Source organism: Manis javanica, chromosome 4 (genome assembly GCF_040802235.1).
Source record: "Manis javanica isolate MJ-LG chromosome 4, MJ_LKY, whole genome shotgun sequence".
Lineage (NCBI taxonomy): Eukaryota > Metazoa > Chordata > Mammalia > Pholidota > Manidae > Manis > Manis javanica.
In genome coordinates, this window is record NC_133159.1 from 105,226,895 (window position 1) to 105,233,519 (window position 6,625).

The 6,625-nt window shown below is 41.0% G+C and overlaps 1 long non-coding RNA gene across 1 annotated transcript; it reads left to right on the forward strand.

Moving 5' to 3' along the window:
• Nucleotides 1–403: 403 nt before the first annotated feature.
• Nucleotides 404–5,196, forward strand: LOC140848725 (uncharacterized). Its single transcript, XR_012129836.1, has 3 exons — nt 404–462; nt 2,878–2,935; nt 3,674–5,196. It is a non-coding gene; the product is annotated as an uncharacterized lncRNA (long non-coding RNA).
• Nucleotides 5,197–6,625: the final 1,429 nt, after the last annotated feature.

A 6,625-nucleotide genomic window follows, 5' to 3' on the forward strand; every position in this document is an offset into this window, starting at 1 on the left:
TGCAACACCTACTCCAATACTTACCCTATCACCTCAATCTCAATTCTTTTATCAATACATGAAGCTACAAATACATTAATTGACTTTAATCTCAAGTATAGAAAGGGAGTTTGTACTATGCATTATTATATTTGTTTTTAACCTTTTATCCACTATGTGGTAAATAATCTATAGGCAAGAATCATGCCTTGTTTATGTTTTGTACATCAAAGCACTGATTTAGTGTCCTCTGCATAGTACCTTTCTAAAACCTGTTTTTTGCACCAGAATAATAAATTCTCAAGGTTGAAAGGGATCTGAGAAGTCACAGGACACAGTCCCACATCCAGAGATGAATCCTTCCCAAACCTCTCAGCCCTAACTTCCTCCCAAACTTCTCATCCTCTCCATGGATGCTTCCAGGGATGGGGAACCTGTGGCCTCATGCAGCAATTCATCCTGCTGCTGGACAGCCCTCACTGGGTAAGTGCTTCCTTACCTTGCATTGACATTTGTTTCCCTATGAGGTCCACCCGTGTGCCTCCTGCTACTCTCAGAGCTCATTGCCAGCCCACTGTATAGCTCTTCAATTATTCAAAGCAGCTTTCATGCTATCTGGATTTGAATAGCCTCCATTCCTTTACATGTTCTTCAGAAAGAATGTCTTTCAAGATCCTGCATCTTTTCTTTAGAGGTTTGGTTGGTCAAAATTTCTCATAAATTGTGGATCCCAGAATGAGCCCCACATAACAATTCAGTAAAACCATCAAGAGAATAGAGTGGACAAAATTTCCATTCATGTCCTTATGAACACCTAGCTTTTCTGGCAATGGTTCCATTGACTCCTATTTAGCTTAAAGTCAATGGAAACACATGTGTCGTCTCATATAAACTGCTGTGGAGTCTAAGCTTACTCATCCCAAACTTGTGCTGTTGGTCTTGGACACAAGGTAAGTGGCTTCATATTAATCCCTGTTAATTATCCCCATTGATCAAGCCTATTGGGGTGCTTTCTAAACTGTGATTCTGTTAGGAATTATATTCACTTCCTCAAGGGAATTGTGCATGCAAAACACTTAGAATACCCCACAAATAACAGGTACTTAATAAATAGTAGTTCATATTATTATAGTCAACCTAATGACAGATTGAATTGGATGAACTCTCAGTTCTCTACCAGTTCAGGCATTCTGAGATTTTATATATATTTTTAAGAATAAACAGGTAACTTGGAACTCCTGGTTTTCAGTTTAATGCTTGATGTGACATTTTTATCTGTTACCTGTTTTTATACTCTACCTCTAACATAAAAGTACAAGTAACAAGGCAAAAGGCAAAACAGTCCTTATTCTGCCTCCACAACTCTGTTAGCCAAGTGATATTAACAGTAAGATCATCAGACAAATACGTGTCATCAGCAGTAAGTTCTTTACTAATGAAAGACTTTGCTTGAAAAATACAGGCAGAAGCATTCACTTTCAGAAGCTTTCAGAAGAATGATTAAGAAGCAGCAATTTCCATGTTGGGAGTGAAACTGGGAAATATATATAAAACATGATGCCAAAAAGGACGTTTTTGTAGTTAATGCAAATATGAGTCAACAAATGAAATAACTTGATGTCTGGAAGTATATAAAGTGGGTTAAATATAGCTCCAAGGAGTGACTTTTAGCTGGTCACATTGTTAGGGCCCTGAGAGCTGCCATCAAGCTGGCAGTGCCAAATTCCTCAAAGTAGGATTCAAGGACTTTGTGCATCAGAATCACCTGAGGTTATTGTTTAAAATGAAGATTCCTAGATATTGTCCCAAACCACTGAATTGGAGTTCTAGAGATTGGGCCTGGGCATCTGAATTTTAACAAGCTCTTCAGTAGATTCTAGAGTACACAAAAGATCAAGAAGCTATGCAGTACACTGGGTGCCTGCAAGGCAGCCACTGCCTGGAGGAAAGAGAAGGGATTCACTGTGCGCGCCTCTGCTACAGGCTCAAGTTACCCCATTTGGAAGCTATGTATTTTGAGAATCTCATTCTTTCTGGACCACAGGGGACACCATACAGTGACACTGGGTCTTCACAGCCATCAGACCTCTGGAATGCCTTAGCAAGATAAGCTATCCAGGAGGTAGCTAATTCCTGAGAGGCCAGAAAGCTCCCCCCATCCCCAACCCCTACACAGCCAAAGAGTACTTGTGAAGATTAACTGAGTGTGGTGGATTTAACTTCCTGGATCATGATCCGGGAGGCAACTCACTGGAGTTCAGGGCTAGCTGTCAAGTCGTCCCATGTGACTCTCCTGTCCTGGCCAAGAGGAGCAGGGGTGGACATCTACCCAGACTGTGACAATCAGAATTTGTCTCCTGGGATTTGGGAACTGGGTCTGAATTTGGTTACAATTTGCTAACTAATCTGGTTCAAAACAGAACATGTAAATTTGAGATCTGTGTCTACTCTGTGGACAAAGCAGAGAGAACTCATTGTATATAGAGATAATAAGAAAACAAATGGGCAGAGAGAAGCAAAGACATAATAGTTCTTGCTTCCATCCAGCTTCTTCCTCAGGCCCAATTGCATTCCTACCCTTGGTTCTGCAAGAGACCTCTGTATCCTTCTACCAAATTCCTCCATACTCCTTTTTTACATTTACTGATTCAAGAAACTTCGTTACTTTCAACTAAAAGGATCCTAATTAGCTAAGTGCAATTTGCCACTTTACTCTTTATCCTTTCTTACCGCCCAGTATGCCATCTCTTTCTGTTGTCTACCCCTCCACTCACATCTCTGTGTTTTGTGCTTTTGACTCAATCTCGCATTGTTGCTATCACCCAAAACTCCATGGAGTCTGTCCTATGATTGATTAAACTCTCTTTCATCTTTAAGTGATTTTTTTGCCTCCTCCAGGCTTTACCTGAACTCCAGTTCTCCCAAGAGACTAACAGTTCCCTGTGACCCCTTCAAGGTAAGCCTACTCTTTTCATGTGTCTGCTAATAGATCAATCACTGGTCAAGAGAGGAATGAGATTACTATGTATAATTTAGGCCAGTCATGATTTATTCTGTAGGTGGGGGTAGAGAAAATCTCAGGACTTCCCTGAGATTAAGGAATGTCCATCAGAGGTTTATCTGGGAAGATGTGGCAGATTGGTTACTGTGCAGGCGATGGTTGATGTCTGCCTCTCATGACCCCCTCCCGCCTCATGTGTGTATGCAAGCACACACATGCACACACACATTTCCATTTTCTAACCACACTGGAGTTCTTTTGCCTTTGGGCTTTTCCACATGCTGTTCCCATTGCCTGATGATCTTTTTACCTTCTTCTTCACCAGACTAACTCCTACCACCCTTGAGGTCTTACTAGAATGTCCCTTACTCTGGGAAGTTTCCCTTGATCCCCTCCTGGGTCAGACCCCCTTGCTCTGGTCTCCCATTGCAGTGCACTTCCTCTGTCTTCACGTTTATCCACCTTACAGTACTGTTGGTTTCATTGTCAGCCTTTCCTACAGAGGTGAAGCCCCACAAAAGCAGGGGCCTTGTAGACCTTGCCTCCTCTTTCCCAGGACATGTGACAGAGAGGGGCTGTATTGCTTTACTTTGTATTCCTGGGAAGCTGGAACAGCACTGGGTCCAGTGTGGCAGAAAGTCCACACATATTTCATAAGTAACTTGACCTTCCTCTTACCTGGACTTGTTACAGAAAACTGGAAAACCTGGCTGGACCGCTGAAGGAAGAACCAAGCATCACTCGAAGGTCTTGGAAGGTGGAGGTTTATTGTACACTGGTGGGCTCAGAGGAGAGTGATCTCCAAAAGTCTGAGCCCCGAGTACAGCAGAGCCTTGCCTTTTATACATTTACTACAAAACTAAGGGGGGAGTCAGCATCCAGAAACTGTTGGAGTAGAGCTATTAGGTCCCTATAGGTGTATTCAGGATGCTAGGTATATTTTAATCCATTTCTGTAAAGGTTACACGGATACCGTATTATAAACTAATGGGCTTCCATGACTGATTAACAAGCTGTTCCATACCACTGAGTCCAGGTGTGGGGGGAATACATTGTTACATTGTTTTAATCTCAAGCATCCAAGCACCTTGTGATTCCTTTATATTCTTGAAACCTTAACGGAAACTTTGTCTCCTCGGCTTCCTTGGCTTCCTACCTGTCGGGAGCCGGTCCGAACCACCAGCCTGATGACACAGTCCGGGAAGTTGGATGGAAGGGACTGCACAGCGGCCTTCCCAGAGGAGCAACCCCAATATCCCTCCTGCTCAAAATGCCCCTCCTAATAAATTGGCTTATTTTGGTTTCAATTCAAGCTGCCCCTTCAGGGAAGAGGCCATATCCAATTCTCCCTGAAAATTTTAGGTACCTGCCCTAAAGGAAATTGGAAAAAAAATCACTACTGCCCTTGTGACTACCCCTGATGATGGGAAAGTGAGACCCCATGAGTATTGGACCCAAGCTTATGGGAAAAAAGATATGGAAAATTTACCTAGATTGAGGTTCCTTCTTCTGCCCCTACATGGACTCCAAATATAGTCAATGATTAATGGTGACAGGTGGGTACAGAGAACAAATGATATTCTTTGGCTAGCCCGCCAAGGAACAACCTGGCAAACTATAAAACAAATGAGAACAGTGCATTACCTAACTCCAGATCTGAAAAATCTCCATTGTAAGTCTTACTGACAATGGGTCCGAGGCACAGTCCATAGAATTTGTCCCTGCCTGCCAAAAAGTCACCGTGTTCTTTTAGAGAGAGCCTCCTTCTTTCCTACCGGAGATGAGGAATGGGAGTATAGCTATGAAAGAATGAGGGCCCTACATAAAAACAATAGAATAGTGAACTTTAGATAGTCATCTGTAAAGAAACCGAGAGTCTGACACCTACCTAACCTTTACAAAATTTCCTGGCCACAATAATTAAAAACATAGCTTACTTAGAAACAAGTTAACTGCTAAGACCTACCAAATGATGTAATCTCATTCTCTAAACCCATGTAACTGTGCTATGTGTCAATTAAATGATTAATATCTGTACTTTACTTTACGTAGTCAAAGAGTATATAATCAAGCTGCTACTTTTCATTAATGGCCAGGCTCAGCTTTTGCTAGTGTCTGTGTCCTCATTTATTTCAGTGAGTCACCGATGCCGTCCATCCTTAAGGGAGTCCTGGACTTGCTGGAGCTGGACTCCGGCACCTACCAAACCCGTAGGGGGGAAGAGATTTGAGAACTTTCTGAATATTTCCTCATCAGGCTTAGAATATATACACCTCTAGGTTTCCATAATTTGAGGACGCATTTGAAATCCTGAGAGATAAAGAGACCTCAGATCAATGCCAAAAGAGATATGAAGGAGTTTTGCAGCTACAAAAGAACAACACATTGTTTTGCAGTGAGCTGATTGTAGAACTTAAGGAAATTTCTAAGTGAGAATCTACCTCCTGACCTGGATGTATGGGACAGACCTAGCAATATCCAGGCAGAAAGACAGGAGCTAACATGACTGGGCTTGTCTGTGCCATCTAGATGGACAAACCCCACTCCTAGCTTTCCCCCTTTTTATCTCCTGTGTGGATCTTCATATTTGGAACCACAGATGCAGAGACCATAGCTCTGGTCTTTTAAACATGTCTTCTAAGTCTTAAAATCCTTCTTTTCTCCCTCATCATTTCTCACTAGTTACCCCAGGACAAACACTGGTGGTTTTTCTCTTTCTGTATATATTAGGCAAGAAATTGAATTTAGTCAAGGTATGAAGCTTTACATTAGATTTCTACCTTGAAATGCTACCTCGGAATATGGAATAAGATAATAAGGGACACATAAGAAATAAGAAAGTAAGTGGTATAAATAAGGTACAAGTGAGATAATAAAGGGCCAACATATAAAATGATTTAGAGAGCATTTTCAATTAAGATTGGCCCTTTTCAGAGACAAAGCGAAGTAGCCAACTGCTTTCTGAAATTTTCCTTTACACCCATGTTTCATGGTCCAAACAGCCAGGTAACCTGAGAACAGATATTAGAAAGAGAAGAACTGGCAAGATTTCTATTATATTATTAATCTTTTAAAACAAAAGCAAAGTTTCTTATTTAAATAGCCAACATTAAACACAGCCACTTAAAATATTACAAGTATATGAAAAGTACAAGATTCGAATAAGTCAAACATAAAATCTGGAATCTTTTCCACATTATCTATCATTGCTTGCTCTGACTTTGATCCATTTTCTCAGGCTTTGGTAAAAGTTTCTAGCTCATCTGAGTCCTTATATTGCTTTTATTCCTAGAATATCTTATTCGGATAAAACAAGGATTTTCAGGCAATCTTGGTATCAAAAGTTTACCCTTTTGCTGCGACTTCCCTTTGTCACACCACAGATTTCTTTATCCTGCTTGACTATTGGGACTAAATATAGAGCTTCTCTGCCTTCCCCTATGACCCATCTGTTTCTGTTTCTCTCACTTCTTATAAAGAGCATAAGTGAAAAGAAAACCATTAGTCACATTAGTTATTTGTATAACTAGTGTGAATCTCTGAGACTATCTTTTCACTATAAGGGAATAATATTTTATCCTCCTCAGAAACAGAATAGGAGCTATTTCTCTTTGAAACAGTTTTTCCTCACTAGGAAGCCCTTAA